The 27,848-nt window shown below is 40.6% G+C and overlaps 1 protein-coding gene across 14 annotated transcripts in view; it reads right to left on the bottom strand.

Moving 5' to 3' along the window:
* Tasp1 (taspase 1) overlaps nt 1-27,848 on the bottom strand; it is a 225,635-nt gene that overhangs the window by 184,392 nt on the left and 13,395 nt on the right. The window contains exon 3 of one of the 14 annotated variants that reach the window (XM_060383194.1): nt 20,625-20,891. The exons of the other annotated variants lie outside the window; for them this stretch is intronic. The gene's annotated coding sequence lies outside the window, so the exon portion shown is untranslated. The remainder of the gene's footprint in view (nt 1-20,624; nt 20,892-27,848) is intronic. 14 annotated transcript variants of the gene reach the window in all.

Here is a 27,848-nt window from a genome sequence, read left to right as displayed (position 1 = left end):
AATGTGAATTGAAACCACAAATGTATATGTGTATAATTAAACACAGAGCCAAATAGCGTGAGCTCCAGACATTGTGGCACACATCTTTAATCCCAGCAAACAGGAGGTGGAGGTAAGCAAGATCTCGATAAATTCAAGGCCAGCCAGTTACATGGTAAAATACTGTCTCAGTTTTAAAAAATTCTTAAAAACTGAATTACATAGTGGTTGTTTTTTTCTTTTATCAAAAGCACAAGCAATATAAAAAAATAAATAAACTGCAATTTACCAAAACTAATTTTTTGTCTGTTTGTTTTGTTTTTCAAGGCAGGGTTTCTCTGTGTAGCCTTGGCTGCCCTGGACTTCCTTTGTAGCCCAGGCTGGCCTCGAACTCACGGGCATCTGCCTCTCTAAGCCTCGAGTGCTGGAATTACAGGCATGTGCCACCTCACTCAGCTAAAACTAAAATCTTCTATGTTTCAAAGGACACTAATGAAAAAAGGAAACAGAATGGAAGAAAATGTTTGCAGGCCAAAACACATACGATGAATGACTTCTACTCAGAGTTCATAAAAGTTCCTCAAACTTTTTTAAATGGGAAGGGAATATAAATAAACATTTCTCCACCGTTATATAAATAACCAATAAGAACATGAAAAGATGTTCAACGTAATTTGTCATCAAAAAGGGTAAATCAAAACCACAATGAAATACTATTTCACACCCACAAGGATGGCTATAATTAGATAATAACATATATTGGCAAGGACATGGAAAAATGAGAGCATGCAGACATGTCTAAAAAGACTGTGAAAGGTACAGCCAATCTGAAAAACATCTAGTAGACGCTCAAGAGTTTTAGTTGCTTTTTCTTTGTTTCTTTGGTTGGTCGGTTGGTTTACTCTGCTGTTGAGACAGGGTTTCTGTTGTAGTCTTAGCTGTCCTGAAATTCAGACAGGCTGGCCTGCCTCTGCCTTCTGCATGCTGGGATTAAAGGTGTACACCACCACCACTCGGAGGGCCTCAGAAGTTTAACACAGTTACCAAGGAATCCAAAATTTCCACTTGTCGTATATGTAAGAGAAATGAGAATATATGTCTACCAAAATAGGCCATTATTCAGTGACAAAAAAGTAAAAACAACTCAAGTACTGCCAAAAAATACATTACACAAAATATGGTATCTCTGCATAAGAAAAGTATTAATCAGCAACTCATAACCAAACCTTTGGCAGAGTGCAGGGAATCATATGAAAGAAGGGGGAGTTAGTATGACCTGGAGAGGACAGGAGCTCCACAAGGACCAAATATATCTGGGCACAGGGGTCTTCTATGAGACTGTTTCTTCAACTAAGGACCATGTACGGATATAACCTAGAACCTCTGCTTGGATGAAGCCCATGGTAGCTCAGTAACCAACTGGTTTCCCATAGTAAGGGGAACAGGGACTATTTCTGACAGGAACTCAATGGCAGGCCCTTTGACCTTTCCCCCACCCCCCACCCCAAGGGAGGAGCAGTCCTGCTAGGCTACAGAGGAGGACTTTGCAGCCAGTCCTGAAGATACCTGATAAACCAGGGTCAGATGAAATGGGAGGAGGTCCTCCCCTATCATCGGTGAACTTAGAAAGAGGCAGGGAGAAGATGAGGAAGGGAAGGTGGGATTGGGAGGGAATGAGGGAGCAGGATACAGCTGGGATAGAGAGTTAATAAAATATAACTAATAATAAAAATAAAAAATAAAAAAAGAACAGTATTAATCAGCAACAAAAATAGGGTGAAATATTGATGAACAATGCAAACTCGAAGAACCTTTTTTAAAAATAATTATGCTAAGGAGAAAGAAGCCAGACACAAAAGGCCATATAGGCATCCCAATTATATTAAACTTGCAAAATAGGCAAATCCCTAAGTAGAGTAGAACCATAAGAGGAAGAAAGGAAGCAACTGCTAAGGGCTAAAATGTTTCATTCTGGAGTGGTAAAAGTTAAGGAAACTGGGCACTTGTGCTAGATAAAATGTTATAAAGACACTATGAACTATTCACAAATATGAGTTATATCTCAAAAAGTCACATAATGCTGGGAGACGGGGCTCAGCAGGAAAAGTATGTGCCACGAATGTCTGGCAACCTGTATGTAATTCCCAGAACCTATAGTTGAGTGAGAAGCCTGAGAGCTGATTCCCACGGCTGTCCTCTGACCTCCACAGGCTTCCTATGGCACTCATATGTCTATATCAACAAATTTTAAAAAAAAAAGTGCAATCATGCAGGTGGGGGGACTACAGGGAAGAGAGAAAGGAATAGAAATGACTAAATATGGTACACTTGAGTATGAAGTTCTATAAATATATATTAAAAATGCATTTTATATTCAGGGTTCTATTAGCTCCAAATTAAGAATGGTAGAGAATGAGTAAAAATCCTGAACAAGAAAATTAGCAGCAGGAAGTCATTCTCCACTACTTAGCAAGTCTGAGACCAGCTTGAGCTTACATGACACCCTGTCTCCAAAGGGCAAGAATAATGTTAAAATCGAGCCATGGTCAAAATAAGTTTAGAGATCTAGAGCGGTGACTAGGCACTTAAGAGCATATGTTGCTCTTGCAGAATACCCAGGTTAGATTCCAGTTCCAGATCATCCAATGCCCTTTTCTAACCTACACAGGCATGAAGCACACACGTTGCACAGGCATGTATACAGGCAAAACAAAACAAATAAACCTAAGTTTTAAAAAGTTTAAAGCTGTAAGGTAGATAAAGCATAAAGGCCTAGAATTGGGGACCAGTAATGTATTTGGAACCTAAAGGAAAACAACAGTACTGCGTTTTAAAAGTTAATGCATATGCTAAGTGATGTTAGGGAAGCCTATATCATACTTAAAGTCCAACTAAAAACTACGGATGAAAAGCTAACAATATAAAATCTTACAATTAAATGGCAGTGAGACAAATCTCAAGGCTTATTTGACCTTCAACAAAGGAAGAATTTAGTTTAGATTGAACACTCTTAGAGTCATTGCATAAGCCCTCATCCCAAAATAGCAGTGTGATCAAATATGAAAAGTGCTCACACATCAAACCGTTAAGGCAATCTGTAAAATGATGTCAAGTTGGGTGCACTCAATAGTACTAGAAAAGGAGGACAATTCTGGATCAACCTAAAGCTTACCCAATATTCAAAGTCATCTACAAACTTAAGCATTTTCCTAGACTTCCACCAGATCTAAGAAACATTGCCATGACAGTGACACACAACACAGCCACTATAACAGCCATAATTAAAGAGACTGACAAAGAGACTAAGTACTAGCAAGAATGTTGAGCAACTTGAACCCACATACTACTAAGAACGTAAGTAGAAAATCCTTTAACAGGCTTGTCAAAGTTCAGCATGCACTCACCAGACTCAACAACACAACACGTAATTACACAGCCAAGAGAGATGAACATATAACTGCCTTAAGACTTGCATTCAAATTGATGTGACTTGATTTGATTTGGTTTTGGTTTTTTGAAAAAGGATCTGATTATGTAGGCCAGGCTGGTCTGAACAGGTATCTCCTGCCTTAATGTCCCCAGTGCTAGGATTTCAGGAACACATCACCATGCAGCTTGACATGAGATTTTGTAGAATTAGCTTTCTATTCAGGAAAAAGCCAGTAATTCTTTAAAGTGTGTCAGACCCAGTCATTCCCTTGTTCAGACTTAGCCTGAAACCTGAAATCCTAATTTTCAAGGCTTCCATGACCCTACAGCAGTTCACAATCTGTAAGTTGGGACTCTTTGGCAAACCTCTATCTCCAAAAATATTTACATTATGATTCATAACAGTTGCAAAATTACAGTTATGAAGTAGCAACAATAATATTTTTATGGTTGGGGTCCCCACACGATGAAGAACTGTATTAAAGGGTCACAGCACTGGGAAAGTTGAGAACCACTGTCCTCAGAGGCAGGCCCATTCTTCCCTCTTCCAACTGTCTCCCTTCTACTCTCTAAGCAAGAGCCCCTTAGGACCCTGAGAACGCCTCACCCAGACCTCAATCTGTTGTTCATTCATCTCTCTGAAATGCTGAGCTTAGTAGGAGCTCTAGCGAAAGGAGAGGCCAACTGACACAAGGCGCACGCACACACACGTGAATAGCTGACAGTGACAGGGATCGTGCGCGGTGACAAGAATTAACAGCAACGAAGTCCTGAGAAAGGTCGGTAGAGCACTTTCCTCTGAAAGCTCTCCTAGCTCCTCATGGCCCTTTGCTCTCCACTCTCTGCTCTACTGTCATCATGTCAGAGGGCCCTCCTGACTAACTCAGCTACACTGCCACCTTCACAGCACTTTCCCATCTAGGTGACAATCCCTCTCACTACCTTACTATTTTTTGAGAGCACTGGCAAACCTGAATTCATGATATAAACTCAGATATCCGCCTGCCTCCGCCTCCCAGTGCTGGCTTTAAAGGTGTGTGTGACTTGATCCAAGCTAGTCACTGGAGAGGAGGGCTCCTCAATTGAGAAAATGCCTTTTACAGACAGACTGTAGGTAAACCTGCTGACACTGTCTTAATTGGTGACTAATGGCGAGAGCCAGACCCCTGTGGTACCATCCCTGGGCAGCTAGTCCCGGGTTCCATAAGAAAGCAGGCTGAGCAAGTCACATGGACCAAGCTAGTGAGTAATAACCCTCCGTGGCCTCTGCAGCAACACGTGGCTACAGGTTCCTGCCCTGTCTCTGTCCTGACTTCTCTCCAAGACAAACAGTAATATAGAAAAATAAGCCAAATAAACCCTTTCCTCCCCAAATATTGCTGGGCACGGTGTTTCATCACAGCAACAGTAACCCAAATCCAGACAACCCTAACTAAGATAGAGTGCATCACTTACATCTTAATTTCTCTTGTTCATTCTTCCCACAGCGCACATGACCCTTTGTCTTTTTAACTGTTGTATACCATAGTCTAAAGCAATGTTTTATTCAAACATGACAAATGTTTGTAAAATGTCTAAATAGCAGTTAATTACAATGAGGTAAATTAGAATAATTATTATTGTGAGTTATTACGCACTAAGCGAGCTAGATACTAGTTCTTGCATGACATTCTTATAGAGAAATTTCAGAGAACAAAACAAAACAAAAACAAAGCTTCAAAGAGCAAGACCCCTTTGAATGGGATGGAAGTGGCAAGCCAGGAGTCCCTGCACTGCCATGACAGGGAGTGAGTCCTACAGTAACATGTGGCAAGATCCAGCCAAGTGCTGCAACACTTCACTTGTTCACTAGAAACAACCTGCATTTTCTATTGAGTGTTCTTTGATGAAAACATAAAATAAGGACAGTTTGCACAGCCACAGGGTGTACTGTACCTTGGGGGATTATTATGTAACTTCTATGAACATCTCTTACAGATGCAAACAATTCAGTTTTCAAGTATATAAAAAACAAAACAGCACAAGGTCATTTTATATAAACTGATTTATATCTGTCCAATCTCCAACATTCCTCTTAGTGGAACTCATATATCTATTGATCAATCACTAACAGGTTATAATTTTTACCCATTCAAATTAAGTAGTCTACTGAAATTGTTTTAATTACTGCCTCTATTGACAACCTAGTAGCTTTACTCATCTTAAAGTAGTAAGGAGGAAATGTCTTAAAGCAAACTTTGATGAATCTCTTGTAAGAGAAATAGGGATGTAAATACAACGCGCTCAGTAGCACAGAACTTGCCTAGTGCATGCAAGACACTGGGGCTTGATTCCCAGAACAGAAGAAGAAAGAAAGGAGGAAAGGGAGGGTGCATATTCCATTACAAACCTTTTTAAAGTAAAGTAAGAAAAATGCAGCTCCACACCAGCCTGAGCTACATAATGAGAGCCCATCCCAAGTGGAGGGAGGGATTAATGCATTATTCCTATCCTAGCCAACACTATTCCAAAAATTATCAATTCTCTAGTACTTCCTTATTGGTTCATAATATCAACAGAATGAAGGAAAGGTGGCCAAGGAAACTGAGCTACAAAAAAAAAAAAAAAAAAACACACACACTCAAAACAAACACAACACACATGCACACACACACCCCATTTGGGGACATATTTCACAATCAATTAACAAACACAACACACATGCACACACGCACACACACCATTTGGGGACATATTTCATAATCAACTAAGCTCAAATTTTCAAGAACTACATGACTGAAAGTTTTCCCATTTAAAATCTTTTGTGCTACTATGAGTTAGGATTCATTCATTCAACAAATATTTATTGGGGACCTATTGCCAGGCAATTTTTTTTCCTGCAAAGGGCCAAATATATTAAATGATTCCGACTTATGGACCACACAATGTCTCAGCTACTCAACCCTGCCACTGAGGTAGAAAGGCAGCCAGAAAAAATACACAAATGAGTGAGCATGGCTGCCTCCCAAACACACTGCATTTGTACCCTGACATTTGAACTTTGTGTAATTTTCTATACAATGAAATATGAGTTTCCTTTTGATTTTATTTCAATCTTCTTAAAAACTAAAAACCATTACAAGTTTACAGAGCATCAAAAACAGGCAGAAAGCCCTTTTGGCTTTTTGACCCAAGTTTGCTAAATAGTGAGCTAAACCACAAAATAGTAGGCTAAATACACAAAACAAAATACAGTCTTCCCAACAAGCACTCTCGATTCCAACTATCAGAGGCATCTGTTAACAAATTAAACACAGAAGCTGGAGGTAAACTTCAGCAGGAGACCAGATCTTTAACACTGTCAAGGCCCTGGTTTCCATACTCAGTACCAAGAAAAGAGAAGTTGCCAGGGCAGGGAAGGGAAGGAAACACAACTGTGCCCTAGTACCTGAAGAGGATAAGTTTCAAAACACCTCCACCACACGAAAACCCTGAAATTAAGTGGCATTGGAACTGAGGCTGGTGTTCAGTGGTAAAATGCTTTCTTAACATGCAAGGGTCTGAGTGCAATCCCCAGTACCCTTAGGATTATGAAGAGAAAGAAAACGTTTAGGAACCTTGACTAACACATTTGTTGCACATGTTGGCTCCTGCCTGCAATACTCAAAAGGCTGAGACAGGAGGAATACGCATATTCAAAGACCGATTGACAGGGCTGGAGACAGCGATTAAGAGAAACTGCTGAACTGGCACAATGGCGCGCTCCTGTGATCCCAGCACTCAGGAGGCAGAGGCAGGCATATGTCTGTAATTCAAGGCCAGCCTGGTCTACAAAGCAAGTCCAGGACAACCAAGGGTACACAGAAAAACCCTGTCTTGAAAAGAGAGAGAGAGATTGCTGCTCACAAACCATCTGTAATTCCAGTTCCAGGGAATCTCACAGCACCATCTGGCCACTGAGGGCACCAGCCATGCACAAGATACATACATACACATGCAGGCAATGCCCAAACACTTTATATGTACAGAGAGAACTGGCATAGACTGGGCTACACAGTGAGCTGTCTCAAAAAGCCAAAAATGATGTCAAACACAGTGGCCCAAGCCTATAATCTTAGCACCCAGAAAGGTGAGGCAGAAAGATCTACATGAGTTCAAAGCCTAATACAATACAATACAATATAACATACATACTTAAATAAATAGGTGTTACACTGCATTGTTAAATGAAAGACAAGTAAAACTCTGTACTTATTCAGTATAAATGCATATTTCAGTTGGAATATTTTTCAATCTGCAACTAGTTGACTGCAAAGATTCAAAAATCACAGCTACATAGGCTAATAATAAATTAGGTGGCATATTAGACAACAGAAAATACAATAATGCAAACCTAAAATAGAAAATAGGTCAAATAGCTGAACAGAGGAGACAAACAGACCATAAAAAGTATCCATATAGTTTAGTCTTTCTTTTGTTTCTTCTGCCATTATTTCAGACTTAAACCTGCAATATAATCCAATACTCAAGAGCGAGCAGTGAGATGGCTCAGTGGGTAAAGGCACCTGCCACCATGTCTAACAACCTAAACTCAGTCCCCTAGATCCACGTGATGGAAAGAGAACTGATTCCCACAAGCAGTCCTCTGACCTACAGATTGCATGGCACATGCATGACAACACAGAAAATCACATATAAACAAAATTTAAGTAGTGTAATAAGCAGAAGATAAACAGTTCTTCTACAGCCTTGAGTTATCAGGAAAAAATGTTAAATGGGCAAAGGACTTGAAGTGACACCAATAGGTATTTTTCCCAGGAAAATACAGAATGGCCTGCAACACATTAAAAATAGGTATTTTTAACATTTTTCTTTTCTTTGTGGGGGGGGGGTTTGAGACAGGGTTTCTCTATGTAGCCTTGGCTGTCCTAGACTTGCTTTGTAGACCAGGCTGGCCTTAAACTCAGAGATCCGCTTACCTCTGTCTCCCTGAGTGCTGGGATTTACAGGCATGTGCCACCGCTCTAGGAATGAACATCATTTCTATTACCGAACTTAAAAAAAAATGAAAAATAAATAAATAAACTATGATAAACCAATTCTCATCCAAAAGGTCATTTAATGACAGGAAAGTAGAAAAAATGTAACAAGACAGTTGGAAAGCAATTCTTACATAGTGTTACTGCAATGAAAAACTGGTTCATCCTCTAGTTCTGGAAACAGCTTGATGATTCCAAAGAAAGTTTAAAGTACAGAAAGTCTACCTACAGGTGAATAAATATACAAAGAAAACTAAAATCAAGTATTCAGTATTTGTGCAGGGCTATTCAGAAAAGGGCGTCCACAACAGCCCACAGATGGATGCATGGATGAAAGTGCTATGGTGTTTACAAGAACAATGCTGAGAGCCTCCAAAGGGAGGAAAAGTGCTGACAGGTACTGCAACGTGGGAGCACCACAAAGCACTGTGGAGCAGGAGGGCACAAACGTATGATTTCAGTCATATGAAAAATTCAGAACAGAGAAACAACAGACTATGAGCCGCCAGCTGGTAGAAGACAAGAGAATAAAGGCATGAGGATTGTTTACAGAAATAAAAACATTTAAAAGATGGAAAACTGTATTACAAAGCACTATGAACATGCTGAGAGTTATTAAGTTCTCTTTTTTTTTATCTGGCTGCTGAGGGGGCCCTTGAATTTTATTTTTAAATTTTTTTATTTATTACAATTTATTCACTTTGTAACCTGGCTGTAGCCCCCTCCCTCAAGCCATCCCAATCCCGCTCTCCCTCCCTCTTCTCCTCCCATGCCCCTCTCTAAGTCCACTGATAGGGGAGGTCCTCCTCCCCTTCCCTCTGACCCTAGTCTATCAGGTCTCATCAGGACTGGCTGCATTGTCTTCCTCTGTGGCCTGGTCAGGCTGCACCCCTCCTCGGGGGGAGGTGATCAAAGAGCAGGCCACTGAGTTCATGTCAGAGACAGTCCCTGTTCCCATTACTAGGGAGCCCACTTGGACACTGAGCTGCCATGGGCTACATCTGTGCAGGGGTTCTAGGTTATATCCATGCATGGTCCTTGGTTGGAGTATCAGTTTCAGAAAAGACCCCTGGGCCCAGATTTCTTGGTTCTGTTGTTCTCCTTGTGGAGCTCCAGACTCTTCCAGGTCTTTCCGTCTCCCCCTTCTTTCAAAGATTCCCTGCCCTCTGCCCAAAGTTTGGCTGTGAGTCTCAGCATCTGCTTAGATACCCTGCTGGGTAGAGATTTCACCTTACACCCATCAGAATGGCTAAGATCAAAAACTCAAGTGACAACACATGCTGGAGAGAATATGGAGAAAGGGGAACCCTCCTCCTTTACTGGTGGGAATGTAAACTTGTAGAACCAGTAACTGATTTTTCAAATCATCATATGACCTCACCTCAATTAAACATACAAAAGTAGATATAAAAGTACATATATTCAATGATTCCACATATGCCAAGTTTTATACCTCACAAAATATTGTTGCCCTAGTGTCACTGGGACCTTCTAGAAGGGCATAATTGTGTGTCCTGGACTATGTTCACTATGAAAAACTATCAGAGCTGCCAATAAATAATAAATATCATACTAAAGTTAAAAAAAAAACTTTAAAACCACAATGCAAATTTCTTAGTATGAAACAACTGAAGTTTTTAAAGATTCTTACCACTGTGGATCCAATGAGTCTGTCCGCTCAAAAGAAAAGAATCAGTTCATAAAATTCCATTCTCCCATCTACAGGGTCTCATTTGGATAATATCAGTTAAAGCTGAGGAGTCTTTTTTTTTTTTTTTTAATAAGCTACCACACATGACTCTGGCATAGCTGGCCATGGTCCTTGCTTTGAGAAACTCATTTCAGTGACTCCCTGAGGTGCCTAACTCACTTTCATTCTCTCTGAGAAAGTCTGAAGTGTCTATCAACAGTAGCACAGAGGAAATCAGTGAAAAGCCACACAACTATAAAGGTGATCACTATGGTAGGAGGATTCACACTATAGCAGAGAAAAAGTGAATCAAAACAAGGGAAAAATGGAAAGGACTGTGAGGTAGACAGAGTTTTCTAGGAAATCATTAGTGATATAGTCACAAACATATGAAGTACTAAGCATATTTCTAGTAAGAAGTAATGGAATGAGGAAAGGTAAGTATTCTTTATAGAAGGTTAGCAAAACAAAGACTGGAAATGAAGGGTTGGATTCGCGATACATTCCAGCACAAACACTCAGCACAGTGCTTTACTCCAGGGACTACAAGCAGATCAAGAATTTGGTTCAACTTTAGTTGGAGCACTAAGTACTTTGATCTGTTTTAGATGGAGCTCAAAATTCTAAGGAGAGACAGACACACTCAGGTAATGGTTCAAATTGTCTTGAATGGAGTTTTTGAAAAATTGTTAGTTTGCCTCGAGATTCATTTTAAAATTAATGAACTACTTTAGTTTTGATAGAAATTCTTTTTATAACAATTTTCAGCCTCTAAGAATGTTAAACTACTGTCAAAGTACCGATTCCTTTTCTTGGCACTTATAACAAGATAAACTTGACACCTTGAGCCAAGATTATGTTCAGTTATACCTTGAATATAGTGTTAGTCACAGTCAAAAGCTCTGGACTCAAGGGCCAGCTGTCACTCAGCTCGGGCAAATTGTAGCCCTGAAAACGGCACATTCCATTTGGCCAGATCACCATTTTCTTTTTATAGAGATGTTATAAATCTAGATTTTTTTATATGATTCTCTTAATATTTAAATGGTGAAAACTAATTCCAAATATTTAAAGATTTTGTTTTATGTGTCTGAGTGCCTTGGTAAATACATACATAAGTGCATCTTACGCATGTAGTGCCCATGGAGGCCAGGAGAGAACATATATGACCCCCTTGATCTGCAGTTACAGGTATCCTGAGCTGCCAGGGAGAGTGATGGAAACTCAAAATGGGTCTTCTGCAAGAGCAAGAAAGTGGCATAAGCCACTGAGCCACCAAACTTCTAGCTTTCAAATTTCAGCTTCTAAAAACTAGGATATGGGCCCATCCACACACATCTGTGTGTTGTCTCTTCTGCTACCTCTGAACTTCAATATTTTATGAAGGTTTAGGTCTCATGCTTCTGCAGAAGTAGAATCTTGGATAACTGGAGTCATGCCCTCAGAAGGCAGACCTCATGGGATTGCCTGGCAGTTCTCAGAGAAAACCATCATCAATGCCTGAGTTTGGCCCCTCCCAGGTTTCTGTTTCTTGGTTTGAGACATAGTCAATTGCTCCAACATACCTTCCTACTATCTGCCTGCCCTTCACCAAGAAGTCATGAGCAGACATCACCCAATGAAGGTTCCACAGCACTGAACTTCCAAATACTTGAGTTCAATATTTCCTCTGAAGAGTTCAGTTTCTTTCAGAGGCCCCTGTGGAAGGCTCCTGTTTCTGTTCCCTGTCTTCTTCTACTTGTGATGTATCCTCTTTGCCCTTCTGAATGAGGATTAAGTCTCTTCCCTAGGGCCCTCCTTGTTGTTTAGCTTTTTTAGGACTATAGATTTTAGTATGTTTATCCTATATTATATGGCTAATATCCACTTTTAAGTGAGTAAAAGTATATAATGTGTGTCTTTCTGCTCCTAGGTTACCTAACTCAGGATGCTCTTTTCTAGCTCCATCCATTTGCCTGTAAATTTCATGATGTCCTTGTTTTTAATAGCTGAGTAACATTCCATTGTGTAAATGTACCACAATTTCTGTATCCATTCTTCAGTTGAGGGACATCTAGTTTGTTGCCAGATTCTGACTATTTTGAATAAATCTGCTATGAACATAGTTGAGCAGATGCTGAGATTCACAAACAAATTTTGGGCAGAATGAAGGGAATCTTATGGAAGAAGGAGGAGACAGAAAGACATGTAGGGAACAGGGGCTCCACAAGGAGTCCAACAGAACTCCCCCCCCCAAAAAAAAAAATCTGGGTTTAGGAGGTCCTGCAGAGACTGATGAATCAGCCAAGGACCATGAATGAAAAGGCCCTAGACCCCCTGCTCAGAGGTAGTCCGTGGGCAGCTCAGTCTCCGTGTAGGTACACCAGTAAGGGGAGCAGGGGCTGTCTCTGACATGGACTCAGTGTCAGCCTCTTTGATTATCTCCCCCTGGCAAGGTGGCCTAACTGGGCCACAAAGAAAGAGGATCCAGTCAGTCCTGATGAGACCTTATAGTCTAGAGTCAGATAGAAGGACTAGGGGAGGGACGTAGAGGAAAAGACTCCTGGGAGGAGATGAGAGAGGGACCTACAGTCGGGATACAAAGTGAATAAATTATAACAAATAATAATAAAGTTCAGTTTCTGCTATTTCATTACAATGGCAAAAGGCTAATAGAGCGGTCACCTCAGAGGCCTGCTTACACCAACCCTGAATATCTGTTAGTGGATATGGGACTTGCCCACCACCCTCTCTTCAGCTTGCCAATTGATCATTTCTCTGCACACCCTTTAGGATACAAACCTGAGGAATAAGTGTGCCAATTTTAATGTCTTTTGTTTAATTCTAAATAAACATTCAGTGAAAATTCAGCAAAACTTTTACTTTCAATAAATTTTACTTTTACTTTAATAAATTTTATTTAACTGTGTTAACCTTCCATTATGTAATAAATAACTGAGAAGACAGAATCTACATGTGGAAGTCACAAAAGGAATATGAACTTCCCATAACTGTTAATGTAAACTGAATCTAAGGAAGACTTTCAGAACTGAAACTAGTTAAGGAGTAGGGATATACCTCAGTGATAGAGTACTTGCCTACCATACACCCTGGGTTTAAGCCCCAGAACTAAGAGGGGAAAAAATTTTTGAACAAAACAAAGCAGAAAAGAACTGGGACTAATTAAGTACTCCTATCTATTTCCACAGGACTACAGAAAACAAAGTCAGAGAACAAATAGCTGTGGCCTACACCTTAAAGCATTTCCAGGAACACAGCATGCAGCTTCCACATTGCAGAAGGCAATTTACCATGATAAACTGCTTACACTAAGCTGATGCATCAAAATCAGTTAATATTTGCAAATTCGTACTCAGGTAACTTAAATAAAAAAACAGAAAACGTACTTTATTGTATGTGTAAAAAAGGTACTTGAGGTATTCCTATGATGCCTGTTTTTGGTTATTCTGTTTCTTAAGATATTCTTGAAGACTCACTTATATAGCAACATTTCTACCAAAAAACCTAGACAATTAGAAATGATGAAGACATACTTTACTGAGATACATACTGTATTTGAAATGTTAGCAAACTATTACAATTTTAAAGAGCAGAAAGTTAACAATTAGCTTTACTTTAGTAAGTCACTGCAGTTATCCAGAAAACATTCGTATTAAGCCCAATGAAAGTCTTTTTCATTTATCAATACTAAATAATATGGCACACTTTGAAAAAAGAGAGTCAATCATCTAAAACGGTTTCTAAGGAGAAAAAAAAAAACAACTTTCCCTTTTCATTCCATAACTCCTTAATGACAAAGTATTCTTTCTCTTTTGGCATTTTCTCTTCCTCAGGACATACTTGCAGATGCTCTGGCTGCTTTACAGGCATGCTAAGAGTTCTTGCTGTGGCTGATCAAAGTTGGAATGTCTGAGGAAATTACTCAACTAGACAGTCCGGAACTGTATCCTGCCAAATAGTTACAGTGCTCTACTTAAACATGTGTTAAAGTAATATCTTAGCTGTGCTGGATATAAGTCCAGAGAACATTTGTTTGCATCACCCTCTGTGAATACTAAGGTTTAATACTGGTGACAGTTCATTTGTTAAATGATCCAACTATACAAAAAAAAAAAAAAAAAATTTGGCTGGGGAAACAACAGCATATGTACTAGGAAAATTCTTATGATCCTAAACTATGTAAGATCTTTTGAAAAATGTCAGAAAAAATGGAATAAATGTTGGTACTTGTTCATTAAAGCATCTGTTAATCTGGCATAGTCTATCAAAGAAAATAATCATATTTTCTTTAAAATACTTAAGCAAGAATCACTATACTTACCTCTTTGCTATTAATCTGCCTAATTTTCAAATAAATGTAATTATGCAGTAAAAAAATGACATCATGGCAGGTTTTTCCACATTTTTAGCTGAAAGCCACAGAGCCACAGTACAAAGAGGTACTTGTCAAACACAACAGAAATCTGTAAGCTAAAATACTGGCTTCATAACTTGCACATCTGAAATAGTTTTAACGTGTTTTAGTTGGATTCATTATGATGTTCAGAAGGAAGTTAGCACACACAGTACCTGAAACTGTTCTTTCCACATGAACTACAATAAAAAGACAAATGCTATTTCTCCAATTCTGCCAGATTTGGCAGCAACCTACACTTCCCCCTTCAACCTAAGTCATAAGTCATTATACCTTTTAACCGTGTTGACAATAATATGGAAATATTACTCAAATAGAATTTAACAAATCACAGAATTGCTGTATTTACACGATCCTTCGTTCATGACGTGGTGTGGGGGAAGGGAGGATTGCAATCTTTTAAGACCTCTCCAAACTATATTTGTTTTTATTAAAAAGATTCTAGCCTACTACAAAATGTTATCGATCTCTACTTATATGCCAGAAGAGGGAATTATAAATGAGTTTCCCGCTCTGAATTTTGTGAGCTTAGTGCATTGTACAGTGTTTTCATGTCCTATGCCAAGATATATGGATGCAATGAACTGTCAGGAAATGTATAGAGCATGCAAGAGCCTAGCAGACGTGAAGTGAAAATTATTCCCAATAACACTCCTTTAGCAGGAAAAATAACCAAATAACTTTTGTCAGAAGGCTCACAATTTAAAGTTGTTTTCTACAGTGACATATGATCCCTTATTGTTCACACATTAAAAATGAGACAGAAGACAGGGACATTTTTAAAGTATCACACACAATTTTGAAGCAAGATTTAGATTTATATGATATTGCTGAGATCCTTAAAAGTTATGTGCCACTTCCTTCTTCTTTCATAAGATTCCATGCGCTCTGCCCAAAGTTTGGCTATGAGTCTTAGCATCCACTTTGATATCCTGCAGGGTAGAGTCTTTCAGAAGCCCCCTGTGGTAGGTTGCTATCCTGTTCCCTGTTTTCTCCCTCTTCCGATGTTCATTGCATTTGCCTACCTGAATGTGGATTGAACATCTTAGCCAGAGTCCTCCTACTTGCTTAGCTTCTTTAGGTGTACAGATTTTAGTATGTTTATCCTATATTATATGTCTAGTATCCACTTATAAGTGAGTATATACCGTGTGTGTCTTTCTGCTTCTGCAATACCTTACTCACAGGAGCTCCACAAGAAGAGCAACAGAACCAAAAAATCTGGGCCCAGGGGTTTTTTTTGAGACTGATACTTCAGCCAAGGACCACTCATGGAGATGGCCTGGAACCCCTGCACAGAGATGGCCCGTGGCAGTTCAGTATCCAAGTGGCCTCCATAGTAATGGGGACAGGGACTGTCTCTGACATGAACTGATTGGCCTGCTCTTTGATCACCTCCCCCTGAGGGGAGAGCAGCCTTACCAGACCACAGAAGAAGACAATGGAGCCAGTCCTGATGAGACCTGATAGGCTAGGAAGGGGAGAAGGACTGGACCCTATCATTGGACTTGGGGAGGGGTATGGGAGGAGAAGAGGGAGGAAGGGTAGGGTTAGGAGAGGACAAGGGAGGGGGCTACAGCTGGGATACAAAATGAATAAATTGTAATAAAAAATGAATTTAAACATTTTTTTTAAATTACATGCTACATTTCTTCTTAATTCTTCCCCAGATTATAAATTAGGACTAAATTCAAGAGATATACACAAACTTTTTTCTTTCTCTCTTTTTCTATTTTTCTTTTTTTCAAACAGCATCTCACTATATAGTTCTGGCTGTCCTAGAATTCCCTGTGTAGACCAGGCTGGTCTCAAACTCACAGAGATCTGCCTGTCTCTATTTCCTAAGTGAAGGGATCAAAGGAGTAGGAGTGCGCCATTACAGCATTCTTTGTTTTGGCAGTCTTCTGGGGCTGTGCAGGTGGCTCAAAAGGTAAAGTACTTGCTTCCCAAGCATTAAGACCAAAGTTCAGATCTTCAACACACACATAAAAACCAGGTGTGGAGCTGGAGATATGGCAAGCACTACTTCTCCAGAGGACCCAAGTTCAACTACCAGAAATCACACTGGGTGGATCACAGCCATGGGCACCTGCACTTACATGAATACACAGACACACAAATAAGTAAATCTTTGAAGCCAAGCCAAGCCATATGTGGCATAACTTGCCACACTTGCCTGTAAGCACAGCACTGGGAAGCTGAGATCCTCTATCCTCAGTGAGCCAGAGCGACAGACTTCATCTCAACAACTAAGGGAGAGCATTAGAGGATGCCTAGGCTTACATTCAGACTTTCCTAAGTACGTACAAGCACGTACTCAGTACCGTGCGCGCGCACACGCACACGCACACGCACGCACACACACACACACACACACACACACACGCATGCACACGCATGCACACGCACACACACACTTTTTTAAGTTACAAAAGCCAGTTTCCTGGGACTGAGAAGGAGTCCAGGGTAGTAATACAGCACGATAGGTAACAGCACTTACCCTCCACCTGATAACCCAAGGTCAATCCCAGAACCCCACATGGTAGAAGGAAATACCAATTCCCTTGTTGTCCTCTAACTTCCATACTTGAAAAAAAGAGTTAACAAGCAAATAAGGTCCTCCTGTGAACATTCTTGACTGATGATTGATGTGAAAGATCCCGATCACCGTGGGCAGGGCACCTCCGTGGTTTTTGCCTCCAGAAGTGAGGTATTGCTGTAACAGACTTGACAGTATTTAAGGAAGAATAGTGAAAGGATTTTGGAACTTTGGACTGGGAAATCACTATGAGTGCAGAGCTGTGGGAACCTGGAAGATAAGAATGCCGGGAGCGGGGCAGACCGTGAAGCTTGGCTTATGGAGTTTCAGAGAATTTTTGGAGTCACATAAAGAGTATTGGGGCTGTCTGATATTTTGAATCTTAACAGACTGTAGTTCTAGTCAGCTCAAGTTGAAATATCAGCTCTCATTAAAAAGAGATGTGAACCTCTAAAGCAAAATCTTTTTTTTTTTTTTTTTACAAAAATAACAAGGGAAACTTTATTTTTAAGCAACATAACAGAAAAAAATAATCATCCTATAATTCAAATCAATTCTGACATTGTCTGCCTGGATTTAGTTTTAGATCCAGTGGGCTAAGAGAATAAGCATCAGAAACAGGAAGAACTCTTAAGAGCTCAGGTTCTCTGACTCTGAATTCATGTTTTTGTTCATGTTAATGCACTGAAGGCTATTCAGGCTATTCTAAGTGCTACTTACAGCAAACAATATCTAAATTAGCAACATGAGGCAACAGTTTATAAACTAAATATGCTGCTTTAAAAATAGCTATAATAATAATAATTTAAAATCAATCCTTTAAGGCTATCATTCACACAAGTTTCATTACGGTGTTTTGGGTTTTGTTTTGTTTTGTTTTAATTTGGTTTTGTTTTGTTCTTGTTTTGTTTTGTTTTGGAAATACAGTTTCTCTGTGTACCCCTGGCTGTCCTGGACTCACTTTGTACACAAGGCTGGCCTCAAACTCAGAGATCTGCCTGCCTCTGCCTCCCAGAGTGCTTGGATTACAAATGTTTGTCACAAGTTTACTGGAACATAGCCATAAGACTTCCCCCTCTCCACTTCAGATCACAATCATAAGCCCTAGGCCATTATAAAGTGTCACAAGCTGGATGGTGTAAATAAGAGAAATGTGTTGGTTCAGAGTTATGGAGGCTTGAGATCTAAGGTCAAGGTTCCAGGAGGATTACCTCCTTTGGAAGGCTCTGTGGGAGAACATATTTTGTGCTCTTACAAGTGAAATATTTGCTTCGCTGAGGCATTTGACACTGGTCAGTGAGAGTTAGAGTCTCCTGTACTTAAGAAGCCAGCATCACTGGGGTGAAATCTTTGCAAGTACTTCCACAGAGTCAGCACACAGAAGCTGTGGCCCAGCAAGGGCCAAGGCAGCTGAACTTGGTATTGTGTAACATTTCCCAAGTGGTGCTGAAGGCAGAAACGGCAGCGGAGGCTTGGCACTGAGAGCAGGGCTAGGATCTCTGATGAGAGGCCATTGGTGAAGATACAGACTCGATGAAGCAGAAGGCCCAGGCCTGAAGGGGTCGTGGGAAGCTTAATATACTTGGCAAGGTCAGGGTCTAAAGAGAGACAGGAGAGGGTACTAGTGAAAGTGTACCCTACTTGCAGACGGCCCAACGTTTGGAGATGCCAGTACTACAGGACCATCACAGCAGCAGCTGTGAAGTAGACCTGGCCTTAGCCTAGGAGACAAGCTGTGTGCGCTGCAGATGGCAGAGCTGGAAAAACGAAGTCCTTTGGAGCCCAGAGGAGCATGAGTGGGTCCTAGAAGTCTGATGGGGAGATTTCTACTGCTGAATTTTGTTTTATTTTTATTTGATTGTGTTATGCCCTCATTTTTCCCTTTTGGAGTAAAAAAAAGTACTAGTTTGTTGTTTTGTTTTGTTTGGGGGGGTGTTTGTTTTTGGCTGGTTGGTTTTGGCTTGTTTTATTTTGGTTTTTTGTTTTGTTTTGAAACAAGGTTTCTCTGTGTAGCCTTGGCTGTCCTGGACTTACTTTGTAGATTAGGCTGGCCTTGAGCTCACATTGATCCACCTGCCTCTGCCTCCCCAGTGCTGGGATTAAAGGCCACCACACCAGCTAATTTTGAATTTCAATAGAGAGACAATGTTTTAAAGAGACTAAACTTTTAAAATGTTTGCGTTTTAAAGACTGTAGGGTTGTTGAAGTTTGGAATGTTTTATACTGTCATATTAATATTAACATGACATCTTAGCCTATCAAGTTATATAGCGTGATAAGTGATGGGTTTGTGTATCAAGTTGAAAGAGATCAACTGTCCTAATAAGTTTTTTAGCAACTTGACACAAGATAGTCATTTGGTCGGAAGTAACCTCAACTGAGAAAATGGCCACACAGACTGCTCTATGGAAAAGTCTCAGGGGCATTTCCTAGACGGATGATTGATGTGGGCAATGCTACCCCTAGGCTGGTGGTCTGGAGGCTCTAAGAAAGCAGGCTAAAAAGCCATGGGAAACAAACTAGTGAACAGAACTCCTCCATGGTTTCTGTGTCAGCTCCTGTCTCCAGATTCCTGCCCTCCATGAGTTCCTGCCCTGGTTTCCCTCAGAGACAGACTATGGTACAAAACTGTAGGCTAAAATAAACCCTTTCCTCCCCAAGCTGCTTTTGGTCACTGTGTTTTATCACAGCAAAAGAAACCCTAACTTAGCCCTAGTTTTAATACCCAGCACATCCCTCCCCCCAAAAAAGTAAAGAAAGGTAGTCTTTCAAATTAAATAGTCTATGGGTACACAGAAATGAAGCATGCAAAAAGTTTTAGCTTAGATCCTTCATTAACAACAAAGGGGAAAAGTTGTTAAACTATTAAATTAATGTTTGAAATAATCAACTAACTGCAAACATAGATAACAATGATTCAAAAATGACAAAACCCCAATTCTTGGATCATATAAATCTAATGATATCTACGAACAAAACTACAAGATATTTTATACTCAAAGATTGAATAAACATAGTCAAGACACAAAAATACCACCAATAGGTTGGTTTAAACAGCTCAAAACTGAGTATCAAATATAGTATATTCTTGACAGTAATAACGCCCAGAGAAAAATGAAAACTCACACATGGAGCTACATACTTCCCAGAAATTGCTAAGTGTAGTCTCAGAGCATACCCCTGACAGATTCAGTCAAGAGGGAAACATATCATGGGGTCCACAGAGCTCGTAAAGCAATGGCTGGAAAAGGCTAAAGAAATCCTTCATGTTCCCATCAATACAAAGAAAAACATGACATGGTATTAAAGAGTTTTCACTTGGACTGTGGTACAAAGTAAAGTTAATAACTGGCTCGGATTTCTTTTTATTCTTAAACAAATTGCTTTTCCACTAAGTACTTTGTGCTACAAAGCAAACATGGCTTCTACTGTCTTGGGAAAGAACAGATGTACCTACCTAGTGTGTAAACACAGTAAGTTACAAGTTGGTCCTCAGGACTAAAGGCAAGAGTCAGCATTAGTACTCCAAAAATGTTTTAAAAGAACGCAACTTACTTTTCCCGTCCCAGGCTACCTGGGCTCTCTCTGGTGCGTCTTTGTCTGCACATGGCCACCCACAGCCTGTCTTCTAATTAAATCAAAGCTCTAGCAGCACAGCGAGCAAACAAGGTGCCTCCCGTCTGTGTACAGCTCTTCAGGACACAGGTCCCTTGGCAGGAGATGGAAATTCTTGGGAGAGGTGATTTTTCTCTGCCTCTTCACAAGAAGAACATAGAGGCTTGGCTGGATGCAACTCCATGAAGTGTAACTGTGTGTATACACCTCAAAAAATAAAACAAAAAAATGTAGAGAAACATAAAGACTCCATACACAGCTAGAACACACAGAAATAATGAAGCACCACTGGAAATACTGCTCAAGAGGTAGGCACAATCAGAGCTCTGAAATAACTGGAAATAAAAACTATTTTAAAAGGAAAACAAAGAACATCTCAACTTAAGACTAAAATTTCATGCAATGAATATATTGTAAGCACTATGAGGGAAAAGGGAATCTTTTGCTAAAGGTAAATCTTTTAATCAGGATTCCCCTCCTCTATCACATAGAATAAAAGACATCATCAGCAAAAGAGAAAGCTTGGACTCAAAAGGGCAAGGTGTATAAATGCCTCACCAGCCACATTACAGCTAATGGGTACGAACTAACCACATCAAGCCCAAAGTGTCCAGAGCCCTATGGGGGAGGGGAGGGGACAGGGACCTTCTGCTCAGCCTGGAGAACAGGACGGCAGGAATATTCAGCCACCCTCTGCTTATGGAAACATTTTTGTAAAGAAAAACTGAGGTCCTAATTTAGACAATTAGGACTTTGTCTACAAACTTCTCAAATTAATGGAAATGAGCTTCAATCAGACACCTTCAGTTTGGTTTGTTATTTGTTGAAACAGCAAACAAATGAGGGCTGGAGGATAGCTCAGCAGTTAAGAAAGCTTGCAGCAAGCTGGGCATGGTGGCACATTCCTTTAGTTCCAGCACCTGGAGGAAGAGGCAGGCAGATCTCTGAGATCAAGGCCAGCCTGGTTGTCAAAGGAGTTCCACAACAGCCAAGGCTACACAGAGAAACCCTGTCTAGAGAAAGAAAATTTTTGAAAAAAAAAAAAAAAAGAAAGAAAGCTGGCTGTCCTTAAGTTCCCAGCACTAATGTCAGGTAGATCAACTGCCTACAGCTCCAGCTCCAAGGGACTTGATGCTTCTGACTTCCAGAGCCTGTCCACACACAGATATACACATGCACATAATAAAATAAATATCTTTAAAATTAAAAAAAAAAAAAACAGAAGTGATGCAAAGAGGAAGGGACAACAAACCCCTGATCCCAGAGGCCCCTCTTGCTCTGATACAGATATGCCCTCCTTAATGCGCTCTTCCATCCAGGGATGTCACGCACTAGCAGCAAGCCACTTCATCATCATGACCACCACACGCTTCAAACACCAGTAGGCTTCAGGTATTTTACTTCTCCAGTGTCTTAGCGCACAGACAGTGTCAGTCAGAAATACGCAGTGTCCGGGAAAGGAGGGTGGGCAACCCCTACAGTTGAACAGATGGCTGGGGCTCCTGGGAGCAGACAGCTCAAAGGTGACTGGCAGGCTGCAGTGGGTTCTGGGCACAGAAGAGTATACAGACTCGAACAAACGTGTAACAGTATTAAATATAACACAAATATGTAGCGAGGTAGTATCTGTTTTCTTTTCCTCAAAATAACAGCCATGTGGATAAGAAATCATGCCATAAAGGACTTCAGGTCTATAAGCAAGAAGGCCACTGGACAGCACAGAGGTTCAAAGGCAAGAAACTGCCACCCGGAACCTGCTCATAAGGACGTTCAGCCGCAGTTCTCAGCCTTCCAATGCTGGGCCCTCAGTACCGTTCCCCACGTTGTGGTGAGCCTAACAATAAAATTCCTTTTGTTGCTACTTCACAACTATCATTTTGCCATTGTGATTAATGGTAATATAAATATCTGTTTCCCCATGGCCTTAGGCAACACCTGTGAAAGGGTGTCGCCACAGGTCAGGACTGAAACAATAAATCAGTTTCAGACATAACTTAAGCTCTTTTCCTGCTACCGAATACTTTTAAGGATAAAAAAAAAAAAAAAGGAAAAAACTACTGGGTCAAATAATTTAAACAGAATACTTTGGAGTCTTTCTTGCAGTGTTTGGCTTTCTTGGTCGGTTGGTTAGTTTAGTTTAGTTTCTGTTTTTTCTGTAGTGCTGAGGACCACACTCAGGACCTCGTACACCTTAAATATGTGCTTCCTGTACTACTCAACATTCCCAGCCAGAGCACTTTACACAGAAGAACCTATGCAATTTACCTTTTATTAGATGAAATTTAAGTTAGTCCTAGCACTATTCTTTTTTAATGTAATTGTTCTCTCTTCTCTCTCTTTCTCTCTCTCCCTCCCTCTCCTCTCTTCTTCTCTTCTCTCTCTCTCTCTCTCTCTCTCTCTCTCTCTGTGTATCCCTGGCTGTCCTGGACTCATTCTGTAGATCAGGTGGACCTTGAAATCACAGGGATCCTCCTGCCTCTGCCTCCTGAGTGCTGGGATTAAAGGCATGTGTTACTATGCCCATTGATGTTATTTCTTTTTTTTTTAAGATTTTATCTATTTATTTATTTTGAATGCTCTATCTGTATGTATACGTGCATGCCAGAAGACGGCAGTAGAAGGTATAGATGGTTCTGAGCCACCATGTGGTTGCTGGGCATTGAACTCAGGACCTCTGGAAGAGCAGTCAGTGCTCTTAACCACTGAACTACCTCTCCAGCCCCCAATGTTATTCTTAATTAAGATTTAATTACAGCATTTCCTCCTTCCTTCTCCTCCCTCCAACTCTTTCAAATCTATCCCAACATATCCAAATGTAAAGACTAGAAGGGACAGTGTATGAGTGCATGAAAAGTAAGGCAGAACTGGGCTCCTTAGCCCCATTTTGCCACCTTATGCCTAAGTGCAGCAGTCATACCAAACACACCATGGGGGAGGAACACAGACAGCTGAAAAATTATTATATAACCTAGGCTTATCAAGCAAAATAGAGAACCACCCAAACTGCCCCTTAGTGACCAGAAGCTCCCTCTGCTTTGACCCCATAAAGAGAGACCCAATGTTGTAGCCTGGAGCTCTTGAGGATCTTTACTCATGTGGCCCCTGTCAACCTTGACGTGTACACTCTCCTCAATCCAAATCAAATTATCCTGCTTCTTTTACAAATCTTTGTCAGCCCTTATTTTCAGTTCTTTGTATAGTAGCCCAAAAACACAGAAACACAAGGTCCAGACCCAACCACCACATACATATTTACAGAAATTCCACAACAAAACCCACTTTTTTGTGTGCTAACCAAAACAAGCAATTCAACAGGGCTTAAAAGAAGACCCAGGATCGGAGCAGATGCTGAGATTCAGAGCCAAACTTTGGGCAGAGCACAGGGAGTTTTATGGAAGAAAGTGGGGGAGGAATAGAGTGACATGGAGGGGACAGAAGCCCCAAAAAATCTAAAAAATCTGAACCCAGGGGGTCCTGCAGAGACTGACGCACCAACCAAGGACCATGCATGGAAAGGAACTAGATTCCCTGCTCAGATGTAGACTTTAGGCAGCTCAGTCTCCATGTGGGTCTCTGAGTAAGGGATGCAGGGGCTGCCTCAGTCATAAACTTGGTTGCCTGCTCTTTGATCACTCACCCCTGGCAATCTGGCCTTGCCAGGCCACAAGAGGAAGAGGATCCAGGCAGTCCTGATGAGACTTGGTAAGCTATGGGCAGATGGCAGAAGAGAAGAACTCCCCCTTTCAGTGGACTAGGGGAAGGGAATAATGTGGAAGAGGGAAGGAGAGTGGGACTAGGAGGAGTTGAGGGAGAGGGCTTCAATAGGGATGTGTAATGAATAAATTGTAAATTATTGCACATGTCTGTAATCCCAGCACTTGGGAAGTAGAATTATGAAGATCAAGAGTTCAAAATCAGCCGTGGCTACTTCACAAGTCTGAAACCAGCCTGTGTTACAATAAACCTTATCTCAAAAAAAAAAAAAGAAAGAAAGAGAAAGAGAAAGAAAACAGAATGACAGAGTATATGCCAAGGTGGAATGGAACTTGTGAAAAGTCCCTTTTGTGTCACACTGTCTCTTACTCCCCTACCGTATAAAGTTGATATACTATATAAAAATATTCACTATCTGGAAAAACACAAGTGAGCACACTTTATTAAATACAAGGCTAGACACCCTAACTTGACAATAAACATTAAACCATTTCATTTCCATCACTTCAGTTTGTAATGGGAGAGTACTCAACTCCAAGAGCTGGCAAAGAAGAAAACAGGCAGGATCACATAGAGAGACCATGTGTGTAAACAATCAATTTCAGGCAGGTGGTGATGGCTCACTCCTTTAATCCCAGTACCTGGGAGACAGAGGCAGGCAGATCTCTGTGAATTCAAGGCCAATATGGTCTACAGAGCAAGTGAAGAGTTTAAGTTAGCCTGGGTATAGTTAGCCTGAGTAAAGAGCCATCTTGACTGGGAGCTGAATTCAGGTAATAATACAGAATGTACACTTGGCAGAGAACAAAGTAAACTCTCCTAGCAACAGCCTCCAGGAAATAATACAGAATAAATACTTCATAGAAAATAGAGACAAATTCCCTGGCAATAATCAATGAGTATCAGTTAGAAATCAGGTGGGAAAATTCTCCCCAATGTTTCAGATATGGTTTAGAAGAATAGCCATTGTGATTACATGCCTTAGCCATTGTGATTGTGTGCCTCAGAAAAGGTCACCCCGTCCTGCTAAACTTTACACAATTCTGTAACGCCAAGGCTTGTGCCCCCCTGCTTGCTGCCATGGAAACCCCCAATCACAGACTTTCTCTTTAAAAATCCTGTTCACTCGGGGCTTGGAGTCCCACTTCTCTACTGCTGCGTCAGTGAGACTTGGATCCTGAGTTTGATCGCTCTCGTAATAAAACTCTCTTGCTATTGCATTGAGTCACCTCCTGATGGTCTCTGAGGGTCCTATGAAAACTGGCATTACACAAGTTCCAGGACAACCAAAGCTATACAGAGAAACCCAGTCTCAAAAAACTAAAAACAAACAAAACTTAATTTTAAAAACCATAAATACACATGAACCCACCCACCCTCTGGAATGTGTCAGGCTTTGATGCCACCTATCTGTAATTCCAGTTTTGAGGTATCTGAAGCAGGAGGATCACAAGTTCAAGGACAGCAAGAACTACTATAGAGAGTCCTCCTCTCCTCCCATCATCCAAAGAAAGAATCTTTCAAAGTATAAGGCACATCTAGGACAACACATAACTGAAGAAGCTAACTAAGCTTAATGATGAATGTGACTCTCCAATGCAAAACTATATAAACAGGATTTTCTGTGATTTTTCTCATTTCAATATGCTCAAAGGACTCAAGAATTACTTATATTTATCTAAGCAGAGAAAACTTAAACATCCAACTTTCCTATATCTTCCCACTGATGCAAACTATTATAATAATTCTTCAACTGAACTCTTCAATTGAACTCTTCATATAAAAATCTATCCTGGGTCTAATGTAATACATTTCACACACTTAAGGTGACAGAGACTGCAGAAGACAGTAAAGGAAATGACCATGTAATCCTCATGGTACAGGAAAACTCTTCCAGCTAGTGTAGCCTTCGCATTTAAACTATGAACATCTATTTCCATAAAAGATATGATACCTGGTCTTCATTTGTTTCCCTCTTGCTGTGATAAACACCAGGACAAAAGAAACATGGGGAAAGGAGGGTTTATTTTGTCTCACAACTTCTAAGTGACAGTCCATTGCTGGGGAAGCAAGGGCAGGAATCTGCGGCAGGAACTGAAGCAGAGCTGTAGAGGACACTGGCTTGCTCCCTCTGCCTAATCCTGCCCTCCTACAGCCCAGGCCCACCTGCTCAGAGATGGCAGCACACATAATGGACTAGGCTCTCCTACATCAATTAACAATTAAAATGCCTCAAGACATGCCCACAGGCCTATCTGATAAAGCTAGTCCCCAATTGATGTTCACTCTTACTAAGTGTGTCAAAACAACCAGACTAGCCATCACACACCTATAATCCCAATACTCAAGAATCTGAGAAAGATTCTTCTTTCTCAGGAAAAACAAGCAGGCAAAATACTCATACCAATAAAATAAAATAAATCTTAAAAGAAAAAAAATGTAAAGGCAAAACTAAAAATCCACGTATTCATGAGTAACTCATGATTTTTGCTGTTTGGGGGTTTGTTGCTGTTAAGATATGGTCTCATTAAGTAGCCCAGGCTGGCCTCAAATGCTGGCCTCTTCAATGCTTGAATTACAAGTATATACCATCATAATGAGGCCCAAAAGGTAATTTTTTTAAGGACACATAATCATCTATGAAGAAGGTGAAAATAAATAAATAAATAAATTTTGTGTTTAGGATTGCCATAATATCATATATCTGCATTACTCATTAAGCTTTTTCCTCAAACCTATACTGACTCTACAAAATTATAATCTTGGCATCACCTTCCACAAAAGGGACACGACTATGTATTTTGAATAAAGGAAGATTTGGCAGTAAGTTCATCAACCTTCCTCCTTGTGTCACTTATCTTCTGCTATCCACATCTAAAAACTGTGACATGGTAAACTGGTAACTAATAGTTGCAGAGCACATGCTAAGAGTGGAAATTATCCCATTACAGACAGAACTGAGTCAACAGGAAGTATTTAGAGCAACAGGCAGCTCTGCCATACCCCAGTGGCATGCAGTGATTACTGACACCATGAGTCTCAAAAGGCACCAACAAACCCCAACATCAGATGCTTCAGGGGCCAAACTTCAACAGAACTAAAGCCAGCTCTCTCTCCCCCAACCCCTCCCTCACACACACATACTTCCCACCTGCCTTGAAGTTAGGAGTGTTACAAACGTCAGTTAAAATCTACAAAACAATAACTGAAAGTGCAGCTACACAGTTAAATCAGAGGGGATGTACAGAAAACACGGCTAGGACTTTCAGTCTCCCGAGACACTCTTCCAAGGAAAGACATCTGACAGATGCCCTGACATAAAAAGCAACCGAAGAGCCCCGACGGTCAACCTGGGAATGTCTGTCTTCCCTCTCACCTTCTCACACTCATCACTGCTCATCGCGGTGTCTTGCCCTTCCTCCACAAGCAGTAGAACAGACATCCCTAACA

Source organism: Meriones unguiculatus, chromosome 4, assembly GCF_030254825.1.
Source record: "Meriones unguiculatus strain TT.TT164.6M chromosome 4, Bangor_MerUng_6.1, whole genome shotgun sequence".
Lineage (NCBI taxonomy): Eukaryota > Metazoa > Chordata > Mammalia > Rodentia > Muridae > Meriones > Meriones unguiculatus.
This window is presented reverse-complemented; position numbering and strand designations above follow the sequence as displayed.